This window comes from Littorina saxatilis, linkage group LG7 (genome assembly GCF_037325665.1).
Source record: "Littorina saxatilis isolate snail1 linkage group LG7, US_GU_Lsax_2.0, whole genome shotgun sequence".
Taxonomy (NCBI): Eukaryota; Metazoa; Mollusca; class Gastropoda; order Littorinimorpha; family Littorinidae; genus Littorina; species Littorina saxatilis.
In genome coordinates this window covers 24363576-24390525 of record NC_090251.1, presented here as the reverse complement: position 1 = coordinate 24390525, position 26950 = coordinate 24363576, and the positions used below count along the sequence as shown (strand labels likewise).

The 26950-nt window shown below is 42.6% G+C and overlaps 1 protein-coding gene and 1 long non-coding RNA gene across 2 annotated transcripts in view; one reads left to right on the top strand and one right to left on the bottom strand.

The window, feature by feature from the left end:
• LOC138970986 (adenosine deaminase AGSA-like) overlaps positions 1 to 26950 on the top strand; it is a 396962-nt gene that overhangs the window by 47276 nt on the left and 322736 nt on the right. The window lies entirely within an intron of this gene.
• LOC138970980 (uncharacterized) lies at positions 15977 to 17421 on the bottom strand. The gene is made up of 2 exons (XR_011457135.1): positions 17188 to 17421; positions 15977 to 16541 (listed from the first exon to the last, which is right to left on the bottom strand). It is a non-coding gene; the product is annotated as an uncharacterized lncRNA (long non-coding RNA).

The window sequence follows — 26950 nt, the reverse complement described above, 5'->3', positions numbered from 1 at the left end:
TAATTAATTTTTAAGCCACCACGCTGAAATGCAATACCGAAGTCCGGGCTTCGTCGAAGATTACTTGACCAAAATTTCAACCAATTTGGTTGAAAAATGAGGGCGTGACAGTGCCGCCTCAACTTTCACGAAAAGCCGGATATGACGTCATCAAAGACATTTATCAAAAAAATGATTTCATACCCAGGAACTCTCATGTCAAATTTCATAAAGATCGGTCCAGTAGTTTAGTCTGAATCGCTCTACACACACACACACACACACACACAGACACACACACAGACACACGCACATACACCACGACCCTCGTTTCGATTCCCCCTCGATGTTAAAACATTTAGTCAAAACTTGACTAAATGTAATGAGGGTGTGACAGTGCGGCCTCAACTTTTACAAAAAGTCGGATATGACGTCATTAAAGACATTTATTTAAAAAAATAAAAAATAAATGCTGGGGATATCATACTCAGAACCCCTCATGTAAAGTTTCATGAAGATCGGTCCAGTAGGTTTCTCTGAATCGCTCTACACATACACAGACACACACACAGACAGACAGACACACGCACATACACCACGACCCTCGTTTCGATTCCCCATTCATGTTCACACATTTAGTTAAAACTTGACGAAATGTAAAAAGGACTGATAGAGCCTGGATAATTTATCTAAATTCTGCTCATGATTATCACAGGTGAAGCAAATGGCATGATAGGAGTAAATACAAATGTACATGTTACTTAGTTCAGTCTTAGTTACCGTGCTGCAAAGCAAGCAAAACTACATAAATTAATCTTCGTTCTTATCAAAACACCCAGAAACCTCCGTCACCGAACACATTACTGAAAAGCGTACGAATGGAAACAATTTGATGAAAGTGGTACGAACGGACACATTTTCCCGTCAAAATCAGTACGAACGGACACAAAACTGTTTTATGCAAATTCAATTCATCTTATGTCCTTTTTACCCTGTACACCCAACCCCTCTCCCTGGTCATCGAACGCCACGGCCTGAACTACAACTCCTTTGCCGATGACACGCAGCTCCAGAACAGCGCCAAGCCGGAGGACGTTGACGATCTCCTTGGATCCATCTCCAGTTGTTTCACTGACATCAAGAACTGGATGACTGAGAACAAGCTGAAGCTGAACAGTGAGAAGACGGAGGCCCTTCTCGTTGGAACACGACAGAAGATTGCTTCCCTCACTGTGACCGACCTCCAGCTGGATGACGCGACTGTTCCATTCTCCCCTGCTGTCAAGAGCCTTGGCGTCTTTCTCGACTCCACTCTCTCCATGCAGACACACATCTCCTTCATCATCAAGACCTGCTTTTTCCACCTACGACGCATCGCCTCCATCCGTCGCTACCTCACCCACGACGCCTGTGTCAAGCTGGTTGTCTCCCTCATCTTCAGTCGTCTGGACTACTGCAACTCCCTTCTGGCTGGCCTCCCCGCCTCATCCATTCATGGCCTACAACGAGTCCAGAACGCCGCTGCCAGGCTGACGTTGAGGAAGACGAAGCGAGACCACATCACCCCCCTACTTCGCTCCTTGCACTGGCTCCCTGTCAACGCCCGAATCTCCTACAAACTGTCCACTCTGGTCTACAAGTGTCTCAACGACTCTGCTCCCGAGTACCTTCAATCCTCCCTGGACCTGTACACCCAGCCCTCCGACCGTCCCCTTCGTTCTGCTGCTGACCCTCTCCGCCTCCACATCCCTCGCTCGAAACTCGCATCTGCTGGTCAGCGTGCATTTCCCTCCGCGGGCCCCTCCGTCTGGAACTCCCTGCCGCTTGAGCTTCGCCAGAGCCCCTCTCTTGACGCGTTCAAGAGTAGGTTGAAGACTCAGTTCTTCCCGTAGCTGGCTGCGACTTTCATGCTCGACGTGATGTGTTGTGCCCCAAAAGACATTCTTGTGCTGTGCTCTGTGAGAGGTGTTTTCTTTGTGCTTAATATTATTTTGTTTGGACCTAGCTATTGATGTGCACATTGTTGTTAAACAGTTGTTTGTTTGCCAGGGTTTGCTAGTGTGTGATAGGGCTCGTGTCCGTCTGAAGATGTTAGTTTCTTTGTTAGTCCTGTGTTGACAACTCTTCGACAAGCGCTTAGAACTGTACCCACGGAATACGCGCTATATAAGCTTCATATTGATATTGATTGATTGATTGATGGTTCACATAGGTCCAATATCACACGCATTCGTACTTTGTGCTATTTGAAGACGATTGGAATACACAGAACTTGTAGTGGGGGCCTGTTTCACTCTGATCTAACGAATGTGTATGAACGGAAACGCTTTTCGTACGAAGGGAAACATGCACTTTTGTACGAACGGAAACATGGGGTATGAACAGAATCTGTATGTTTTCAAAAGACAAGTGATTGTACAAAAGCCATGGGTTTCTATAAACTTCTGTTCAAGCGAAATGTCGTAACAGGCAATGGGTTGGGTGATCATGTGCAAATCAGGGGTCAGATTCGATAATAGAGCGAGAAAAACAAGAAAATGTTAAAAAATCAGGCAATTTTGCCACGTTCGGCCCGAGTGTGTTATTATTAGGATTCACTAGCACCTTGGTACTTATCGTACACATAGCCCAACCATTTCGCTACCTTATTCTTTCAATATCACACACGCGCGCTGCCCACACGACTTACCATAACGTTTTTCCCGAAGCAAGTGACGAAAATGAGGCTGTATGAACGGACACATACTGCGGATGAACGGAAACATCCGGTGGATGAACGGAATCAGTTGACACACCGTGAAGGTGTAACCCATCCCGCAGAAGGGACCGACTGCACGAGAGAGCGAGCTGAGCGCACTCACACAAATTTAAACTTTATTTATTCTAAATAACACTTTAACTCTTTGGCTTCTGCTTATTTTTGTTTATTTTCTTCATGTGCAAAAGAGTACGTTATAATAATAGCAAATTGATTTAAACAAAATTTTAGGCAGGAATGGGTTTTTGTTTTGTTTTTTTGGTTACCATGACATTAATTTATTGATAAAGTTTGATAACTTAAAGGTCCTTGTCTACATTTTTATACCGAAATCGCCATTTGACCATCAAAATGCAGAGTCTATTATCTACAAAATTAATATCAACAATACACCCCCTTTCGATCAGGAAAGACTGTCATGAATTATTATTATGAGGCGCGAACTTGTCAAGAATAGAATAGGCAACCGAGACTACTCGCGCATTACACGACGTATCCAAATGACGTATCCAAGTGTACTGACGTAAACAAAAATCGTTTCACGAGAGGGTCGTTTTCCGCAAATCCACGGAACGAAGAACGCTTGGAAGAAAAGCCGTTCCCCTGTCTTTGAAGGTAAGTGACTGTGATTATTGCACCGACAATCGTTCCACGGGATCTGGGCGAAGATGAGTGTATCGTGTCAGTCATGTACATTGTGTTGTTGTCAAGTTGTGTACGTTTGAATGTGCGCTGTTGCCAAATCCCCATTTTCCGAAACACAGTAATAGAATGAGAACGATAATAAAATATGAACAAACCAAGTCTTTTAGACAGGCTGTGTAGGTAACACATATGGCCCTTTGGTCTGTTTCAGGAACCCACGGTCCAATGATTCATTCATCTTCCTCTTCCTTATGTTGCCGTATTTGTGGAGAGAGATGTAACCAGACTACTACTGCTATTAACTTGATGATGGTGTCTTGAGAAGAAGAGTGACGACCCAGACCAGGAGCGCGGTTTTCAAGACCAACCAAGTGCTACACATCATCCTGAGTACCTTTTCAATGACATCGAGCTAAGTCAAAACTTCATAAACATTATGTGTATTCTTTTTTTGTTTTGACGTCCTCCAAGGGAAAATTCTGAAGAACGTTTGCTACGGCTGAGTCACGTTAGATTACCATGACGGAATTGATATCCAGCAGCAATAGACATTTGATCAGAGTGTGCTGTGATTCAAGTAACATGATCTAGCTTGAACAGTGTGTGATGCATTTATTACGATACTGATATTTAGCAGAAATAGACTAACCTGATCAATGTGTGCTGCATTTCAAGAATTTTTATAACACTATCCACGTATTAAATTATGTAAACCTGTGTTGATCTTTCTCCGCTACTTCGAGAGCATGGGAAAGAGTGAAGTAGAAAAATAAAGTCAAGGTAGTACCTGTTTCTTTAGCTAATACGAAAAGGCGGCGTGTTTTCCTTCCATAAACTTCCTTTGGAAGGCACACGCAGAAAGAACAACAGGCTGACAAAAACTGACCTGTGACATATGGGGGCTCGTCCGGGATATTATAACTCGTAATTTCAATTTGGCTTCCCCAAACAAATTTTCTTCAAACAAATTCCCTATTCGTTTTTCGTTTGTGTGTTCGTCCGTTCATGTTCATCATCGTATAAATCAACTTTTGTGTTTATTCATGTTTATAGTTAGTTCATCATTTAACGATAACAGAGTCTGACGTGTGTGCTTCAGCACACGGGAATAATCCAAATGAAGAGTGACGCAAGGCTTTGACGTCACTATAATAATTTACGTAAAGCACTAATGTTATAGTAGTTTGGTTCCCCCTATTTGGCTGTGCTAAACAAAAAGCTATAACAGAAGACAGTGGACTAACACCCTGTCAGGCCATCCTGTGTCCCTTAGTCGACAAAATTATAATATTGTTGGTCGCCGTGGGAGGTTGGTGGGCGAATTGGGTTATATACGAGGGATAGCACTCATCTTCGTCCAGAAGGACCGTGGAAGTGAAGTTGATTCTGCAGACAGTCACACTTCACAACGCCAAGAGTAAGGGTTAGGAAATTTAGATTATTGTCTATACAGCAGTAGATACTTGAAGAATCTTATTTCGACTTACTGTGCGATAGAATCGAGTTGATATTAATATAGGCGAAAGGTCCACGTTGATGGAGCGCCGATGAGATATTAAAATGAAGTTCACTCGATAGAACGGTATATTGTTTGACATATACCAGAAGAACCATAAATTCTAGTGTTAGGTATCCGTGGTTGTAAAAGGATATTAGAATGGTTCAGAGAAATTGTGTCATTGGGACACGTAACGTTTACTGAGGTAACGTTGAACGTTCATGAATTCAAGTAGCAAAGTGAGCTTCACTAAAGTAACACTTCATTCTATAGTGGGGGAGTTTTCTCTCTCTAGTAAATAGTGTGTGAAAAGTAGTTTAGTCAAATCGGTTTTTCAACCGAGCATCACGTATTTGCAGTTTGATTCAGTGAATATCTGTGTGTGAGTTGACGTAAAAGATATGCAAACATCCAAACACCCGAATACTAGGGCGCATATAGCAAAAATGAACGCTGACCCGCAGAACCAGAATACGGCTGAGGCCGTAGTTTCAGATGTTGAAAGTGGTGACACATATGTCAACACCCAAGGAGAATCGAGCGATAATGATTCTCAGACGTTAGGCGCGCGTGTAACGACTTATGTATCCGCTGCAAGTAATGAACGTGCAGGTCCGATCCACCCTGTGAAATCCGGATTGGAGTGGACTCGCGAACTTTTGGCGATAGGACGAGAGTTAGGACTCGAAGGCAAAGACTTGCGGGAGTTTGTAGCTGAAGAACGCGCACGAGAGGAACGTGAACGTGAACGTGAAGTTCTCGAACGTGAACGTGAACGTGAACGTGAAGTTCTCGAACGTGAACGTGAACGTGAAGTTCTCGAACGTGAACGTGAAGTTCTCGAACGCGCACGTGAACGAGAAGCCGATCGCGCGTTTCAGCTAGAACAGTTGAGGATACAAACGGAAGCACACCGAGACAACGCCAACAATAACGCGTCGAGGCGTCGTGAGGATGACGACTTTATCCCCAAAATCCCTTTTCTTGACGACAAAGACGACATCGAGAGTTGGTTTGCACAATTTGAACATTATGCAACCGACTGTCATCTCGACGACGAACGCAAAGCTACGAGAATGGTGTATTTCCTGAAAGGAAAGGCGAGAACCATTTATGCAAAACTCAGTTTCGAAGACGCGCGCAACTACAACACTTTGAAGAATGCGTTGTATGATGGATTTCAACTGACAGCAGATCAATATCGGAAGAAATTCCGTCAGCTGAAGCGAAACCCATCTGACACGTACAAAGAACATGTCACCAAACTTGAGCGCATCCTCGATAAATGGATCGAGTTAGCCAAGTGCGATGAACATGTGGCAGATCTGAAGGATCTAGTTCTCAGAGAACAATTAGAGAACACCTTCCCTGCCGAAGTGATGTTGCACGTACTTGATCGGAAACCGAAGTCTGCGAAAGAAATGGGCGAAATTGCCACGGAGTACGAACAATCACGTTCGAACATCAGGCCACGGCAATCTCACCAAAACCATTCTAGCGGCAGCGCGTTTTCGAACACGAAGAGTTCGAATGTCGTCAAAAGTGACACGAAAGAGAAATCGTCACAGAAAGAACATAAATACGTGAGCGATAATGAAAAGCAAAAACTGAAAGCCACAGGCTGTTGTTTTTTTTGCAGAGGCAAAGGACACCTGTCGCGATTTTGTCCCAATAAGGGAGAAGGCGCTCACGCAGTTCATGTTCGAAATGAATTTGATGAACAAGAAATCCCCGTACATCTTGACAAGCTGTGCAAGTCGTGCGAAAAGAAGGATTTCAAAGAGGAAGTGTTCATCAAGTTAGACGGCCGAATCGTAAAAGCATTACGCGATTCCGGGTGCTCAGGTATTATGGTTAGTGCCGACCTTATACCTGAAGAAAGGTACTTGGCAAAGAAAAAAGAAACTACTCTCGCAGAGAAGAAAACACGGAAATTGTGTCCCACGGCTGTGGCCCACATTGACTGTCCGTATTTTGATGCCAAAACCGAAGTGGTCATACTCGAAGATCCCATTTATCCTGTCCTCATAGGTAAATGGTATGGTGTAGGCCAGAACAAGAGGAAGACTCCTTTGTTTCCAGTACGTGACCCGAGTTGGTATCAAGGTGAGACCAACGCGGCGGTCAGTACACGTAAGCAAGAGAAGGAGGAAAAAGAGCGGAATGAGAAACCTGTGCCGGGAACTAGGCATGATGACAGAAATATACACAAGATGTATTCCCCGCAAGATCTCAAGAAGGCTCAAAATGATGATGAAACACTGGCAAAAGTACGCCAGATGGCTGTTTCAGGAGAATTATTCCACGGTGTGAGGTATGTCTACAAGAAAGAAATCTTGTACAGGACAACCCTCGACAAAACCAGGAGTGAATCTAGTAAAGTCGTTGTTCCCAAAGAAATGAGAACCAAAGTTCTTTCTTTTGGACACGACCACCCGATGGCAGGTCATCTCGGGCAAAAGAAAACCACTGATAGAATCCGGTGTGAGTTCTGGTGGCCAGGTTTTGTCGGAGTCATAAAACGTTACTGTCTCTCGTGTGACACATGCCAAAGAACAGCGCCGAAAGGCAGAACCAAGAAAGCACCGTTGGGACAGATGCCTACCATCAATCCCGTGTTCAAGAGGGTCGCTGTTGACATCATTGGTCCAATAAAGCCAATGTCGGAAAGCAAAAAACAATACATTCTGACTATGGTGGACTACGCCACAAGATATCCTGAAGCTGTTGCGCTGAAGGATATCCGTGCTGACACAGTGGCAGAAGCACTATTTGAGATGTGGACGAGACTGGGAATTCCAGACGAAGTGATCACCGATCAAGGAACCCAGTTCACGTCCAATCTCATGAAGGAAGTGAACCAGTTTCTGAGCATCAAGCACAAAATTACCACCCCTTTCCATCCTCAAGCCAATGGATTAGTGGAGCGATTTAATGGAACGCTCAAAAGCATGCTCAGGAAGTTGGCAATAGAACAGCCATTGTTGTGGGATACATTCATCCCAGCACTGCTTTTTGCTTACCGCGAAGCACCTCAAGACAGTCTTGGGTTCTCACCCTTTGAAATGCTGTATGGCAAGACCATCAGAGGTCCCATGCAGGTTCTACGACATGCATGGACTGATGAATCAGTCGAAGGTGAACAGAAGACAACGGCAGAATACGTTGTCGACCTCAGAAACAGGATTGAAGAAACGTGTGAGATTGCCAAAGAAAACCTAGCTAAGTCATCACAGAAGCAAGCCCGGTATTTCAACCGGAAGACTGCGCTCAGGTCGATCGAAGTCGGCAAGAAAGTGCTACTTCTGCTTCCCGTGAAACACAACAAACTAGAGTTGACTTGGCGCGGCCCATACGTAGTGACTGAGAAAGTCAACCAGTTTGACTACAGAGTCAAAGTCGGGACGAAACAAAAGGTGTACCACATCAACCTGATGAAAGAATATCAGGAACGTGACATCGTCACGCGTGATGTTGCTGTCGTTACACCTGAAGAAGAAGAAGAAGAAAAAGAAGAAGAAGAAGAAGAAGAAGAAGAAGAAGAAGAAGAAGAAGAAGAAGAAGAAGAAGAAGAAGAAGAAGAACACATCGCCGTAGTCATCGAGGAAGATGATACGATGAACGATGATATCTTCCAAATAGACACTCAGAAGATGATTCCTCTGCTGGAAACTACTCGTACAGAAGATGTCACAAGCGTGAACTTCTGTAAAGAATTGAGTAGAGAAAGAACAAAAGAGGCGAAAGCGATCTGTAGTGCATTCTCCAAGAATCTGACTGATGTACCGATTACTACCAACTTGGAGAAGTGCAGAATCGAACTTACAGAGAAGAAACCTGTGTTTGTTCGACCGAGACCCATACCTCATGCGATGGTGAAAACGGTCGAAGACGAGATCGACGAGATGTTGAAGCTTGGAGTCATTGAACCGGCAAACTCACCGTACAATGCTCCAATCGTTCTTGTGAAGAAGAAAGGAGGCAAGTACCGGTTTTGCTGTGACCTACGTGAGTTGAACAAAGTGACAGTGTTCGACGCAGAGCCCATAACTGATGTCGATCATCTCTTCCAGAGCTTAGGGAAGGCTAAGTTCTTTACAAAGTTAGACCTTACTAAAGGGTACTGGTGTATTCCAATCGTGGAAGAGGACAGAGACAAAACTGCGTTCACCACCTCGAGAGGACAGTTTCGGTGGGTGAACATGCCATTTGGTCTCAAGACAGCAACTGGCATATTCAACCGCATGATGCGAAAGTTGCTGGGCCCACTCAAACGTGACGATGTTTTCCATTTCATGGATGATATCTTGATAGCCACGGAGAGCTGGGAAGAGCACATGGTCGCGCTGAAAGCCGTCCTACAGCGTTTGCAAGACGCAAGCATATCAGCAAAACCGTCGAAATGCTATGTCGGCTACAGCGAGCTGCCATACCTGGGGCATGAAATCGGAGGTGGGAAACGTTGGCCAGAGGCAGACAAAGTTGACAAGATCAAGTCAGCCACTCCGCCATCCACAAAGAAGGAACTGCGTTCGTTCCTAGGTCTTTGCGGTTTCTACCGATCCTACATCGACTCTTACGCGAGCATTGCAATACCTCTGACAGACATGACAAAGAAGTCACAGCCTGACAAGCTGAAGTGGGACGAACGAAGTCGTCAAAGCTTCGAGAAGCTGAAAGAGGCGATTTGCAAGACGCCCGTACTGTGCATGCCCGACCATGAAAAAGAGTTTGTCTTGAGAACTGACGCATCCGACCGAGGCATCGGAGCAGTCCTGATGCAAGAACAGGACAAGACTCTGCGACCTCTCGCCTACCAGAGTAAAAAACTAAATGGTGCCGAGAGCAGGTACGCCACTGTCGAAAAAGAGTGTTTGGCGACAGTCTGGGGGATCCAAAAATTCGAGAGATATCTATACGGGAGACATTTCACGCTGGAAACGGATCACCAACCACTAAAGTGTCTGCAGAGACAGCCAACGAACCCACGTCTGATGAGGTGGGCACTCCAGTTACAGCCCTACGATTTCACCGTGCGCGTGATACCGGGTTGTGACAACCATGGAGCAGATTATTTAAGTCGCGCTTCATATAGTGACTCAATTTGGGAAATTCATTCTCAAGAAAGGGGCTGTCATGAATTATTTTTTGAGGCGCGAACTTGTCAAGAATAGAATAGGCAACCGAGACTACTCGCGCATTACACGACGTATCCAAATGGGGACACCCCGAAGCGTCCCGGTACCAAAGCGTCCCGGTACCGAAGCGTCCCGGTACCAAAGCGTCCCGGTACCGAAGCGTCCCGGTACCAAAGCGTCCCGGTACCAAAGCGTCCCGGTACCGAAGCGTCCCACTATAACGCGTCACAGGACTTAGACTTTTTTTTTTTAAACCTTGAATGACCTTGATTTGACCTTGACTTGACTAACCATATTTTTTTTTTAATTTAATCTTGACCTTGATTTGACCTTGACTTCACTGATTTTTTTAATTTTGCACAGACCTTGATTTGCTTTCGGTAAAAAAAAATCACTTTTTGTCCAACTTTTCCCCAACTTTACTTTAGATCTGTACTCACAACACACCAATTTGGAAATACTGTACCCGTGTGGACAAGTTCGGGGGAAAAGTCCGTAGGCTTCCGTTCACAAGAGGGATATGTCTGTTATCACACACGCTTTCTGGCTTCACTAAGCGTGAGCGTCGGAAAAAGTCTTTTCAGTTCTGCCTCCGACTTTTAAATTGTATCATTTGGGTTTGTTTGGGTTCATTTGGGTAATAAAGGACGCTCGCGCTGTACCCGAGTACTCTTCAGACTGGCTCGCTCCCTCAGTATGAAAGTTTTTGTCTTGTGCACGTTTAAGACCAAGTGATTGCTCTGTGTGAATTACAGGCATTCCCTTTGCTATATAATACATTGGCATGCGAGCCGAGGATGTGCGTGGTGACTGGCACCGGGACGCTTCGGCACCGGGATGCTTCGGTACCGGGACGCTTCGTGCCCTACTGCGCAGGAGCGTCCCGAAGCGTCCCGGTACCAAAGCGTCCCGGTACCCCTGTGACGCGTTATAGTGGGACGCTTCGGTACCGGGACGCTTCGGCACCGGGACGCTTCGGTACCGGGACGCTTCGGTACCGGGACGCTTCGGTACCGGGACGCTTCGTGATGTACCCATCCAAATGACGTATCCAAGTGTACTGACGTAAACAAAAATCGTTTCACGAGAGGGTCGTTTTCCGCAAATCCACGGAACGAAGAACGCTTGGAAGAAAAGCCGTTCCCCTGTCTTTGAAGGTAAGTGACTGTGATTATTGCACCGACAATCGTTCCACGGGATCTGGGCGAAGATGAGTGTATCGTGTCAGTCATGTACATTGTGTTGTTGTCAAGTTGTGTACGTTTGAATGTGCGCTGTTGCCAAATCCCCATTTTCCGAAACACAGTAATAGAATGAGAACGATAATAAAATATGAACAAACCAAGTCTTTTAGACAGGCTGTGTAGGTAACACATATGGCCCTTTGGTCTGTTTCAGGAACCCACGGTCCAATGATTCATTCATCTTCCTCTTCCTTATGTTGCCGTATTTGTGGAGAGAGATGTAACCAGACTACTACTGCTATTAACTTGATGATGGTGTCTTGAGAAGAAGAGTGACGACCCAGACCAGGAGCGCGGTTTTCAAGACCAACCAAGTGCTACACATCATCCTGAGTACCTTTTCAATGACATCGAGCTAAGTCAAAACTTCATAAACATTATGTGTATTCTTTTTTTGTTTTGACGTCCTCCAAGGGAAAATTCTGAAGAACGTTTGCTGCGGCTGAGTCACGTTAGATTACCATGACGGAATTGATATCTAGCAGCAATAGACATTTGATCAGAGTGTGCTGTGATTCAAGTAACATGATCTAGCTTGAACAGTGTGTGATGCATTTATTACGATACTGATATTTAGCAGAAATAGACTAACCTGATCAATGTGTGCTGCATTTCAAGAATTTTTATAACACTATCCACGTATTAAATTATGTAAACCTGTGTTGATCTTTCTCCGCTACTTCGAGAGCATGGGAAAGAGTGAAGTAAAAAAATAAAGTCAAGGTAGTACCTGTTTCTTTAGCTAATACGAAAAGGCGGCGTGTTTTCCTTCCATAAACTTCCTTTGGAAGGCACACGCAGAAAGAACAACAGGCTGACAAAAACTGACCTGTGACAAAGACGAAGCCAGTGTAGCCGTTTGAAAATTCATTGTGGTATTCCAGCGTAGTACTCATAGTAGGATATCCTTATTTGAAAAATGCCAAGCGCAAAACTCCTCTCAAATCCCGTGCATTTTGTGCGTTTAAAAAAAGCGTGGACAGCGCTCCAGTGTCAAACTGTTGCTGCACTTGTTTGGGCGTGGCTATAAGCATAGTGACATGAATTTGATTGGTCAGTATTTTTAGGCAAAGCACATGTTCTCAGCAAACAGAAAACAAAATATTGGAAGCGTGAGTCACGCTACCTAAAAATAAAATCTTTTTTTACATATATTTTTTTTTCTATAACTTTTTTCCCCATGGTTCATTCATCATCTGACATAACTTTTTAGCGAAATCTAACCATAAGATTATTGAAAAAAAAGCAAAAATGTAGACGACCACCTTTAAACATGTAAACATTTAATTAAAAAAAAATATGAAGAAGGATGCTCCCCGCTTAAAAAAACAAAGGTAAGAGAGACGAAATAAAAACCTAAAACTTTCTGTACAAATCTACATCGTCATATTTATCCAAAGGATGAATGCGATCCCGGAAAATACGGTTTCTTCTCAGATTTCTTCTCTCGGCATATTCCAACATCATGAAGGCCGCCATCTTGAATTACGAAGATAACACGGTGTTAGCGATTGTAGAGACGAGGGGTAGGTCCTGTAACTGTGAAGGCGTCACGTGACTTTGGCGGGTCACAACGGGCTTTCGTGAATGCCGATTAGCGCGACTTACAGCTCAAACAGCGCTACCATGCGGCCAAGTGGCGCTAAAGAGCATTCTTGAATACCAGTCCAGACCGGTCAATGTCTGTGAAATGTAAACTCTGTTTTGTTTCTCCATGATAGCGTATAACTTGCTCATTATAACGCTAAATTGTAATCTGTATTTGGTTTTTGCAGATATGGAGAGGCGGAGAAAATGTCTTGAGTTGTTATTAAAAGTCTATCCTTGCTGGTAGGCTACCACGTGCTCGCTGAAGGGGGAAGTTAGATATGTTTAAAGGTGGTAAAAGGGGGGTTGTTGGCATGGTCACTGCACCAATTGCTCTTGTTTCAGCTTGTTGTTGCTGGTTGACGCCGCTTGTTGCTGGTCGTTGGTGGAGGTGTTGCTGTACGGTTACTGGACGTTTGCTACCTGGCTGCTACCTGTTTGCTGTTGAAGACGGGCTACACTGTTGCTGTCCTTTGTTCTACGGTTGCTGTTCTACGGCTGTTACTGGTGTTGCTCCAACTTTCACCCGTATGCTCCACTGCTCCACTGCGTTTCATCGAATGGACCCAGGTTACACTGAGAGTTGAATGCACCCATGCGTACACGCCCCCCACCTTGTCATCTTTCTAACCCTTTATGACGAACTTTGAGTTGTGACAACGTGGAGTGTTAACGCCTGTACAGGCTAAACTTTTTACAGAGCAGCTAAGTGTTTTCTAACTTTACACGGTTTAGCGTGTTCTTATTATTTCATAAACTTTAACTGGCTTTTGTCAGTTGTCTTCATTGTTATTTTTACGACTTGGTTGTAAAAACACTTTTGGCTTCACGAGAAGAGGGAGGTGGAGAGTTGGTGTATATAAACAGACGTCTAGAACTTATACTTTTGTTGTTTGTAACTTTTTTGTGTGACTGCGAGAGTGGATCGTGGTGTGGTTAGTCAGTTAGCAGTAATTGACCGTTTTAGGTCATTCTTTTGACTTTAAAACGTGACACAGTCTTTACCACATTATACTCTAACATCAGTGAAGGATAAGTACCCACTTTTACTTCAATCTGTTCTAGGGATAACAGCCTGTTATTAACACATATATCACCAACTAATGCGATCCCACATTTAGTCCATTTCTTAAAAAATAACACATTATTTCTCAAATACTGCTACATATGTTCATAAGGCATTCCATCTAATAGTCTAAAACATCATTTGGGAAACAATAACATTTGGGCAAATATGGATTACAATGAGCGCTTCTGCTGGAAACACGCTTCTCCGGGTTTACCGCTAGGTGGCGCACGAGAATCAGGCCTGTGCTCCAGCGGCGCGCCCGCAATTTCGCTTCGCTGCGGAAGGGTAACACAGTCGTGTCACTGACCGGGACACAGCGGCAGAGATAATATTTTGCGGAAGAATGCCGAACAAGTGTTGTGTAGTGAACTGCAACAAAGCAAAGGGATTTAAGTTTTCCAAAGATGTTGAGAGGAGAAAGCGATGGATGGTTAGCAGGCCACAGTCATAGTGTCTGTGTACTTTGCGCTTTGCAACTTCAGGAACAACGTCGTGTCTAAACATGCATAATGTTTGTTCTTGTTCTTTTAGTCAAATCCAAAGCTATTATGTTTTATGCAGGCATGCTCACACTGAGGTAGACGTGTCCTAACTTGATATGAATGCGTACTTTTCTTTCTACAAGTACTGCATAATACTACAGTCATTTGTGTTTTCTTGAGAAAATCATAAACTTTGTTTCCACATCCGTTTCTAAAGGCATCTGGGATAGTGGTATCACCTGAACATCGTAGGGCACAAATAAGCCCTGTTGCACTTTTTTGTTCACTGGTTATATGAATGCAGCTGTGGATCAATGTATTAGTGATACTAATGGGTAAATTCCAAAATTCATTATCCGATTTGAGTAAAGACCAGTGATGGCGCTAGTATTTTTTCAAACCGGTACGCAAACTTTAATGATGCAAAATGTCCAGAAAAAAACGGTAGGCAGGTCGTTGGAACCAGTAAGAGTCCAACTCAGAGTACTGATTTTATTTTTTAACCAGCGAAAAAAAAACCCGGTACTTCTAAAAATCAACCTCATCGGTCATACCGGCAGCCAATTTTGTTCCGGTATTTTCTCGTTTCAACCGGTAAAATACTAGTAATTAGCGGTTAACGCCAATACTGAAAGACATGAGCAGAGGTTATTTAGTATATGTGTGAGTGTGCTATAATATATGTGTGACTGTTCACAGTTCAGTGTACACTGAACTGTGAACAGTCACACATATATTATAGCGTGTGCTCATCTATGCAGGTGTGAGCCATTGTGACTGACCAAATATCTGCTGCTAGCTGGAACTGTTTAGTTTGTGGTCACCACCACAGAGCCATAGTACCTGGAATGTCTGTGTTCAGTCAGTATGTGATATGGCAGGCTTAAATCTGTTTGCCAAGATATATTTCATATACTGAGTGTTGTATAATGGTGCACATCACTGTTGTTCACTTTTTGTGCTGGTCTGTGTGTTTTGTTTAACTGTTGGTTATTACTGTACTAGTGATTAATCAACTGAAACTTTACACTTACATTTGTCTGTGTGTACAGTTTATTTTATGCATTGATTTTGTGAGCAGTGAATACTGAGTCTTGTGCGTGTGCTTATTTAGTTGTTTTTATATGCATCAGTGAGTGAGAGTTAAGCCTACTCTATGAATCAGTACATCTTCAGTGCTCATTCTTGCAAGATTACAAGGAGATATTAGCTATACAGTAGTTCATTCAATGCTCAAATTAAGATCAAAGTGATTCTTCACAGATTAATATATTCTGCCAAATAGCACTACACAGTCTTAGCAATCTGATTCTGAATTCATAAACTCAAATTTTTTTTAAACAATTGCAAAATGATTGACAATGTGTTATGCATCCTCCTGATATTTCATATACAGCTAATGGATAAAGTTGAATTGACCGATCAAGTTCAGATAATAATTTTATCTTTTGCTGCAAACTGCAAAAAATATTATATTATCAGAAGTCTGCCCAAACACAAAATGCCATCCATGCATTGCACAATTCTTCGTTCATTTATCACTCATCACACACAGACATTCACCAATTCGTTCAGGCATATATATGACACTTTATTCATCACACAGTGACACAAGTAAACCATGAACAACTGAAACTAACCTGACCTGCAACAACTCTTAAATTTAAAGAATGGGGGTTAAAAATCAAGAGTCTGCGAAACCCGGCAAATGCAGTTGGCAGTCCAGAGATCCCTAAGTACCTCTCCCAAAGATGGTACTTTTCGGCTATATTTACAGTTTCAAGCTGTTTGGACAACTTCTTTGAATGTGTGATTGTATAGTGTTTTTTGGGGGAAACTGAAAGGTAGCCTCGTCAGGGGACAACTATTTAAATCCATATCCTTATCATTTTGTTTCTCGATTGAGAATAATCATTTATAGATGACTATTACTCATTTCCCTTGTTGGGGTGTACTTGTATGTACTGGTGGTTGATTATCCAAATATCCTCTCAGTGATTGAGGCTTATGTGAGGCTCAGTGATTGTAAATTTCTTTGTTCCTTTAACGGGTTTATCCGGTATTTTTATGTGTACTAATGGTACAGGTAGATGTGGGGAGTGATGTAGTTGTTTGTTCAGCCCATCCCATAGAACTCCAACCTGAAATCACACAATAGGTATGAAATTAATGTGTGCATATTTAAATGTTCATATGTAAACTCTACAAGCAGTAGAGCTAATAAATATAAACTAAATATAGCTGAATATTCAAAATATTGTCTTCTTTTATTTATGTTCTGTGACAGTCCAACCCCCCTCACCCCCCCCCCCCCCCAATAAAACAAAAACAATTCTCAATGCATCACTGGGCCATGACAATGACTCAATGACTATAACTAAGTAATTAAGTTGCTAAGTCTGATTTTCACAATTTTAATTCTAATTATGATTTTTTTGTGTAGCAACGTGTCTGTATCTGCATTACATTTTAATTTAAACTAAGTCTTATCACACAGTGGAGGGAACATGACAGCTGATCGGTGGGAAGTGGAGTGGGAGAATATTTCACGAACGTCTCAAAACATGCCTACTCAGTCAGCACAAAAGTGCCACTATCACAGTAATCTGGACTAAATTTTAAACAAGAACCTTTAATTTTTTTCCGCAGTAACTTATTTCAAACTAAGCCCAAAATAAAGGCTACAAAACCGTGCCGACGTCAGTCTCAGTCAGTTTCGGCGATCACAAACTGACACACACTTGACAGAAATCACTGAACTTCAGTCTGAAGCAACTTTGAACTCACCTTTCAACCAAATCTGCTTTCCGACCCGAAGTTCGTGCATTCCGCTGTCGCAGTTCAGCCTTCAACTCGGGCAAAGTCCAGGTACCATACGGCTTCGACATGTTTTGATGCGATAAAAGTAAGAAAAGAAGTGTCGAACTGAGCGTGGAGTGAACGAGTCCAAAGCAAAAGCATAGATAGCGGGGCAGGCGGAAGTAAAAGCGAGGCCTGGCACTCGTGCGCCCCCGAGCGGCGAAGTACCAAAGAGTTATCCTTCTTTGCCTAGCAGAAGCGCTCATTGCAAAGAATCTGTATGCACATAAGCAGACGGAGGTAGCTATGAGGGAAGGATATGTGTGTGCGGGCGTATGTGGGGGAAGTAGAAGGGGGCAAACCACCCCCCACTCAACAAAGGAGGAACTTGGAATTGAGAAGGGTTTAGGCTGCCCATGATTCAGGGAAACTGTGTCGCATAGCTTAGCCTTGGGTTTCTTTGAATAGCAACTTGGCCATACGGATGTATAAGTATGTAAGGCCGTCTACATACTGCTGTAACTGACGACTGAGAACTCACATTCGTATCAAAGATTCTGTAGCGACAGCATACTGAGAGGCTGTACATTAATGCTGTTGACTTCAGAACTGGGCAGAGAATCAGAAGCGTAAGTAAACTTTAGCATACTGTATGACAATGTACCTTACTATCCGAAGACTGATTACTTACATTTTATTTGTTCAGCTTCTGGCATTCTTTGTTAGTTTATACAAATCCAATATTGTTACGATTTCAGAGCAGTTCATGGACCAAGGGACAGGAAGCATACACTTCAAAGATACAATATTAAACAAGTCGCGTAAGGCGTAATAACAACATTTAGTCAAGCTGTCGAACTCACAGAATGAAACTGAACGCACTGCATACTCGTAGTTTCGTCAGTCCACCGCTCGTGGCAAAGGCAGTGAAATCGACAAGCCAGAATAGTGCGGAAATGGTCGCGCTTTTCTGTATCTCTATTCGATTTAGCTTACTGAGTTTGTTTTTAATCCAAACATATCATATCTATATGTTTTTGGAATCAGGGACCGACAAGGAATAAGATGACATTGTTTTTAAATCGATTTCGGAAAATAAATTTTAATCATAATTTTTATATTTTTAATTTTCAGAGCTTGTTTGTAAACCAAATATAACACATATATATGTATATGTATTTGAAATAAGAAAATCACGAAGAATAAGATGAAATTGCTTTTGGATCGTTTAATAAAATAATAATTTTAATTACAAGTTTCCGATTTTTAATGACCAAACTCATTCATTATCTTTTAAGCCACCAAGCTGAAATGCAATACCGAAGTCCGGCCTTCGTCGAAGATTGCTTTACAAAAATTTCAATCAATTTGATTGAAAAATGAGGGTGTGACAGTGCCGCCTCAACTTGTACAAAAAGCCGGATATGACGTCATCAAAAGTATTTATCGAAAAAAATAAAACAATGTCCGGGGATATCATTCCCAGGAACTCTCATGTCAAATTTCATAAAGATCGGTCCAGTAGTTTGGTCTGAATCGCTCTACACACACACACGCACAGACACACACACACACACACACACATACACCACGACCCTCGTCTCGATTCCCCCTCTATGTTAAAACATTTAGTCAAAACTTGACTAAATGTAAAAATGGATGAATTATCGAGGAAAACAGAAGATCGTTCCGTTGTCCTCTTGTCAGTGTGTGTGTGTGTGTGTGTGTGTGTGTGTGTGTGTGTGTGTGTGTGTGTGTGTGTGTGTATGTGTGTGTGTGTGTGTGTTAGTGTGTCGGAATGTGTGCCATTGTGTTTTGGTCGATTGTTTGTTTGTTCCAAACTAGTGATCACCAGAGCATCCTGAGACTCGCTGTTGAATATGACACTGGCTTTATAGCGCCCCTAGTTACATTGGTAACCGTCTTAAAAATAGGCATCAGTGTGTGTTGATTCTTTACCCCTTAAGCAGCGCAGAGAACGTTGTAAACATCAGTCATTGTTTTGCTACCCTTCTCTCTCTGCATGGCCGTCAAAGCAAGAGATATCAATTTCATCTGATCTCTCACCCCGCCCTACACGTATTATTCAACTCTATTCTAAAGGATGGCCTACGGTGGGAATGCTCCTGACATGTTAGTAGAGAGCTCTGGGCCCAGCGGCAGTTCTGATGAGGATGAGGGGAAGTGCCCCAAACAAGATTCGGCTAAGCATGGTACTGACAAAGAAAACAGGTAAAGCATTAAAAGATCTTAAAGGCACAGTAAGCCTCCCGTAAACCATCACAGATACGGTCAGGCTTTTACACACAGTACAAAAACCCTTTCATTTAAACACTCACCGATTGAGAACATCCTAGGTGCCCTCCGTAAAGAGCGAACAATTTTCAAAGAATTTATTTTTGCGTGGTTTATCTTACCCCTGAGCCATCGTGAACCCGTGTGATCCAGTTTCCCTTTTTCACAATGTAGTCGTCAGTTAGTCATTTGAATGCGACTCGATGTGAGCTTATTTACAATAGCACGTTTTTATGCACGAAACTAACGGCTGTGGTTCACAAGAACTCTAGCGATGGCTTTTCACTGTTGAGAGGAACGGCGATATGCACTGATAAACCGTCGTCTGCTACGACCCTTGCGTGACCCTGCTTCCGGGCTTTTCTTTTTTCAAACTTTCACAACTTCGAATTGTACTGATCTTGTCTTGATGAAAAAAGAATTCTTTTATGATTAAAGAATGTTTGTGTAACAAGCTGTCAATTTTATTATTTACATTTTAAAAGTTAGGTCTAGCGCAAAAACGCACCACGGTCCAAAATTTTTTTGATAATCATCGATTCACGGCTATCGCCAGTTTGCATCGATAGAATGAGACCCGAAGGGAAGTAACTCATGTTTGACCTGAGTTCAGGATGGGTCCAAAAAGTGTTTGAGACAATCTGCAAAATTAATTCTTTAAAAATTGCTCGCTCTTTACGTAGGGCACCTAGGATGTTCCCGTTTGGTGAGCGTTCAAATGAAAGGGTGTTTGTACTGTGTGTAAAAGCCTGACAGTATCTGTGATGGTTTACGGGAGGCTTACTGTCCGGGCGTGATTTTCGGTATCATAACAGCCGTCCAGCACCAACTTGACGAGGCGCCATTGTTGTTTAGGACCAAGTCCACGAAAATAAATTCTTTGAAAATTTCTCACGCTCGACAGAAAGCAGCCAGGATGTTCCCGTTCGGTGAGCGTTCAAATGGAAGTATGCTTGTACTGTATGTAGACGCTCGGTGAGCTCTGTGATGGTTTACGGGAGGCTTACTGTGCCTTTAACTTGAAAATTTAGAAGAGAGAGAGCGAGAGAGACAAAGAGAGAAACACACAGCCATGCAGACAAAGATAGACATTGAAACATTGAAACATTGAAACATTGAACTTTATTACAGGAAAGATAGCATTAGGTCCGTAGGACCTTTCTTACAGCTAGTCCTGATCTAAGCAAAATGGTTATAATCGAAATGGGAATACATAGGAACAAACTTTTTATGATGAAACGCAGACACACGCAATAATAGTAATATAAGAATAAGATCATTTTTTATCGACATGTGATATACAGATATACAACCATACATTATCAGAACACACACACACACATATATATACACGCACACGCACACGCACACACACACAGAAGATCAACTAATTTATAAGGCAAGCCAACATAACACGACACACTAACCAAATAAAGGATCAGGTAGCAAAGTTTAAAAAAAAAAAAAAAAAAAAAAAGAAAAAAAAACCGTTCATGACCTAATATATACCATCTTAGATTATGAAGGAATCACCATGCCAATATAAAATGCAGTAATACTATCTTAGATACTAGAAGGAGTAATACACGAGAATGTATTCTTATCACACCAAGTTGACGCAAGACACATACATGCACATTTTCAGAAGGATAAAAGGCACACATACGTTTGAGCAACCAGGCACATTACATTAAAGTGATGTTTGAATGTATTTTTGCAGATGTGTTTTGAATGTTTTAAGGTTACTGGTCGATTTTAAGCATGTAGGTAGGGAGTTCCAGACATAAGCTCCCGAGTATGAAAGACTAGTTTTAAATATGTCAATGCGTGGCTTCGGGCAGGCCAGATTATGCTTGAAAGTGGAATACCGAGAAGGTGTTGATTGGAACAAGTGAGTTAGATATTCGGGTGCTTGGTCATGTAGGATCTTGTGCATGAAAACTGATTTATTAAATAAAAGCTGTTGTTTAAGTTGAGGTATATTGAGGGCTGTCAGTTTTGCGTCAGTAGTTAGTGATGGGTCAGGCAGAATGAGTTTAGCTGACCTACGATGACGAGAATTTATAGTTTTGAATAATGCATCACTACAGCCATCCCAGATGACAGAGGCATAATCAATGTGAGGTTTGATGTGGGCGTTGTAGAACATTTTTCGGGCGTCTAAAGTTATGACTGACTGAAGTTTTGAAAGTAGGAATAAATTTCTTGAAACGCGTTTACACAGATGTTCAATGTGGGAATGCCACCTAAGCTTATCATCGATAATCACGCCTAGCAGTTTGTGTTCGCTAACCTTTTCTATTGAGTTTCCGTTGATGGTGAGATCTAGTGAGAGGGGGGACAACTGATGCTTCTGGCGCGTTGTAATTACCATTGATTTAGATTTCAGAGGGTTTAGGACCATGTTGTTTTCAGAGCACCATTGTGAGATGTCTCTAAGGGTGTGCTGAAGAGATTGTTGAATATTTTCAAGACGTCTATTTTGTGTCCGTAGTGTTGTGTCATCAGCGAGCATGTGGCATTCTACTGAGTTGTCAGAGAAGTGAAGTGGAAGGTCATTAACGTAAATACAGAAAAGAATAGGACCTAAGACAGAGCCCTGGGGTACTCCGTATAACACGGACTCCTCTCTTGAGTACGCACCATGTACATAGACTTGTTGCGATCGGTTTTCAAGGAAAGACTGAAAGAAAGACAGAGAGTCAGATCCATTGAGATATAGTGATAATTTGTTGAGGAGAATTTTATGATCAACGAGGTCAAAGGCCTTAGAAAAATCTAAGTATACGACCCCAGAGAGCTGGGACAGAGCGAGAGAGAGGGGGAGAGAAGGCGCGGAACAAAAAGTATGGCTTAAGTAATAATGACAGTGTGACTTTGAACAGCATAATTATGTAATTCTATTTTTCGTTAGATATTTTAGAGACTGAGTTTCATACTATCAAGTTACAAAGCTTTACAAAAGATATTAGATTTTGTGTTTTGTTTTGTTTTGTTGTGTTGTATACACATATCTAGCAAGATTGTTGGTAAACCTGACCCTATCAGCTTACAGCAGATAAACGTATACGGTCAGATTCACCTTCAGCCAAATACGTACACTTGATGTTTCCTTTCACCAGTGATGTCATTACCATTCTCTGCAGAATGGAGGGATCAAGAACATCGGAGCAGCAACCAGAGAGGAAGGCTAATCCGTACCAGTCAAGGCCAACACTAACTCGTTTGACATCTCTTGACGAGCAGGTGCAGCAAAAAGAGTGTAGTGGTAGTATGAATGAATTTGCCATGAACGCTGCAAAGCAGTATAACGAATTGTTGGAGAACTTGCAAGTCTGGTGTCGCATTGAGGCTGAAAAGCATGTTATTGAAGCCACGTGGTTTCAGCGCGGATTTCAGTACTTGGAATTTGCGGCAGAATTCCTTGGAGCTATTTCCTTGGCAGGCGTTGGAAGCTTTATGCTCCAGTGGCTCGCGAGCGATGCCAGCGATAAGACGGACGTGAGTTCCGACTGGGCGCGGATAGGGCTGGTCGGCTTTGTCGGAGTCCTCATAGCCGGAATTCTGCAGTTTGCTGGCAAGGGAAGCGCCAACCTTCACCCAACATTTCAAAAGCGCTCTGACGAACACAGGAAAGTGACTTTTGCCTGGCAACTATTAAAGCATGAGGTAAAATCCACTCGTATCGAGCTCAGAAACCCGGATGTTGACGTCAAGGAAGTGACGACGATGTACAAGCAACACATAGCAAAACGCAAGAACCTGAGTGAACAAATCCTTGTGTCCAAACAAACATCCGATCAGATCAAAACGCTTTGCGACCTAGAGTCTGCCGAGAAAGAGGAAAGAGCTTTCCTCAATAACTGGCCAGATGACAGACTCAGATGTGAGCAACGCAGTATGTTCTACTCGGGGATGGTTTCGGCACAAAGCCTTTAAAGGCCCCTTCTCCCATCTTCTTCTTCTTCGTTCATGGGCTGAAACTCTCACGCTCACTCACGTTCTTACACAAGTGGATTTTCACGTGTATGACCGTTCTTTTACCCCACCTTTCAGGCAGCATACGCCGATTTCTTCCATCAATATAAACAATATTCGATCTCTGTCGCTCCGAGAACTAAATTGTTTGGTGTCGGGCATGTACTAATAACAGGAATACGTTCGACAAATCAGTTATGCGTAAACAAAACAATCGGAACGCGATACTGATGAATGGACTTTGACATTAAAGGCACAGTAAGCCTCCCGTAAACCATCACAGATACGGTCAGGCTTTTACACACAGTACAAAAACCCTTTCATTTAAACACTCACCGATTGAGAACATCCTAGGTGCCCTCCGTAAAGAGCGAACAATTTTCAAAGAATTTATTTTTGCGTGGTTTATCTTACCCCTGAGCCATCGTGAACCCGTGTGATCCAGTTTCTCTTTTTCACAATCTGTATACTCTTTGTCACAATGTAGTCGTCAGTTAGTCATTTGAATGCGACTCGATGTGAGCTTATTTACAATAGCACGTTTTTATGCACGAAACAAACGGCTGTGGTTCACAAGAACTCTAGCGATGGCTTTTTAACTGTTGAGAGGAACGGCGATATGCACTGATAAACCGTCGTCTGCTACGACCCTTGCGTGACCCTGCTTCCGTCCTTTTCTTTTTTCAAACTTTCACAACTTCGAATTGTACTGATCTTGTCTTGATGAAAAAAGAATTCTTTTATGATTAAAGAATGTTTGTGTAACAAGCTGTCAATTTATTATTTACATTTTAAAAGTTAGGTCTAGCGCAAAAACGCACCACGGTCCAAAAACAGTTTGATAATCATCGATTCACGGCTATCGCCAGTTTACATCGATAGAATGAGACCCGAAGGGAAGTAACTCATGTTTGACCTGAGTTCAGGATGGGTCCAAAAAGTGTTCGAGACAATCTGCAAAATTAATTCTTTAAAAATTGCTCGCTCTTTACGTAGGGCACCTAGGATGTTCCCGTTTGGTGAGCGTTCAAATGGAAGGGTGTTTGTACTGTGTGTAAAAGCCTGACAGTATCTGTGATGGTTTACGGGAGGCTTACTGTCCGGGCGTGATTTTCGGTATCATAACAGCCGTCCAGCACCAAAACGAGGCGCCATTGTTGTTTAGGACCAAGTCCACGAAAATAAATTCTTTGAAAATTTCTCACGCTCGACAGAAAGCAGCCAGGATGTTCCCGTTCGGTGAGCGTTCAAATGGAAGTATGCTTGTACTGTATGTAGACGCTCGGGGAGCTCTGTGATGGTTTACGGGAGGCTTACTGTGCCTTTAACATCACAGTCACACAAAGAACACGACTGTGAGTGCTTCGTTCAAAAACACAGTGGCATGTGTAACATGAAAACAACCCCATATCACAATGAAAGACCATTTATGTGTCGCCTTTGTCTATTAACCGTATCAAAACATATCTGCAATGTGGGGACAAAACCGTCCTGGTGCAAGATTGACGACCACGGCATGTGGAACTACAGCTACAGCTGTGAGCCTAACCAAGACTGTAAGCATCATCCGGGGAACTACGTCACGTGGTACTTCTGGCTGTTAGTCAGTCTTGACGGATCTAAATCGTCCAGCAGAAGAAAAAAAATGCCCAAGAACCGCAGCAACGTTATTGTGGTCGTCATCGTAAAAATATAAATCTGACTTTCAGAGCATATGTTGATACCTTATTTTTGTGTCATTTTTATGATCGTACAGATGAGAGAGAGAGAGAGAGAGAGAGAGAGAGAGAGAGAGAGAGAGAGAGAGAGAGAGAGAGAGAGAGAGAGAATGAGAGAGATAGACAGACAGACAGACAGAGACAGAAACACAAATAGGGAGGGAGGCATGAACAGGGACGGCAACGACAACAACAACAAACAAAAAACACACACAAGCAAGCAAACAACAAAAAACACAAATATACTTAAGCAAACAAATAAATAGACGAACAAAGAACGGACAAACAACAAATAAACAAAAAGTGTTTATCATTGAAATGTCCTTGCACATCAATAACCAACGACAAACTCGATCGGAATGCGTATATATTATTTTGCAATAAGTTGATTCTACAGTACGTTCCAACCTTGGCAGAACAAGCACATTTTTAAAGAGATCTTCCCTCACAGGTAAACTATCAAGAAACGAAAACTTGAAAAGCTATGTTGGTCTACACTCTAACGGCTTGTTTGTTCGATTGTCAGGTTTGGACTCTTCTTCGAACGGACGTAAGCATGCAATACCTGAAAAACTAAACAAAGAATAGAAACTATATAAACAAGAAATTCCTCCGAGGTAGGAAAAACACCCCCGTCCTTACCATTCTCACTGCCACCAACTGAGAAGGTTATTTCCCTTTGACCATTAATATGTCCCTCTATAAGTCCTTGTAGAATCTTAATCCACCAATAACTCCCTAACCGTGTGTTTGACTGGTCCCAATTTTTGTAAGGACCGTCTCAGGAATGTATAGAACCTGTTCACCAAGTTTGGTGACGATCGGTCCGTTCATTCTTGAGATCACACAAACACACAAACAAACACATCGACCGAATCCTATACACACCCCTATACCGGGGGTGTAAAGATTCAGCGGCACAGTTAGTCACTGCATGTGCATGAATCACGGAATGTGTAGTCTGACCCTTTAAGCTTTTCTTGGAAGCCATTGCCAGTCTTTGGTGCTGTACTGAACTCAGTGCCCCGTAATAGATTCCCGGTAAAACATAGGTCTCTATCGTCTGCTGTATGTGTTCTGCGCGTTCTTAGAATCCGGTTTCATTCTAGAATGGACCGGGTCCAGGTTGGAATTCTAACCCTGCGCAAGTACAGGGGTGCCATTCTAGAATGAAATCCTTGTTGCTGGTCCATTCTAGAATCGGCCGTGCGCAAGGTTGGAATTTGGGTCCAAGTTGGAATAGTCATTTCAGTTAGACTATCACACATCCAAAGCCACAAATGTAGATTTTCTGTTTGTTTTTGTTTTTTGTGTGTTTGGTTGGTTTTTTTTCTCGGGTTTTTTACACTTTACTCAAAGACATCGTGAATTGGGATTGTGATGTTCTGAAAGTGATTACGATTTTGAGAGACACTCAGCACTGATCGCTACGAACGGAAATTTCCGGACTGACAGTGTTTTGCCGATCTCGCTGGTAACTTTTAATCTTATTCATATACATGAAGAGTTTGAAACGTGGGCATATCACAGTTTGGAAGACCGTAGGGATTCTGATAGATTAAATAAAAACTGTCAAACTTTTAGGCATGGAATTCCCCTTTGAGAGTATTTGTTGTGGTAGTACTACTACTATGAATTGCTTTCAATGTTTTCCCATAATATTATAAAACCAGACAAAAGTTGTTGTTGATTTCTGTTTTTGTTAATGTCAACTTTTTTTTAAACCTGTGACAACAGCTCTATAACTCACTCTGTCCTTC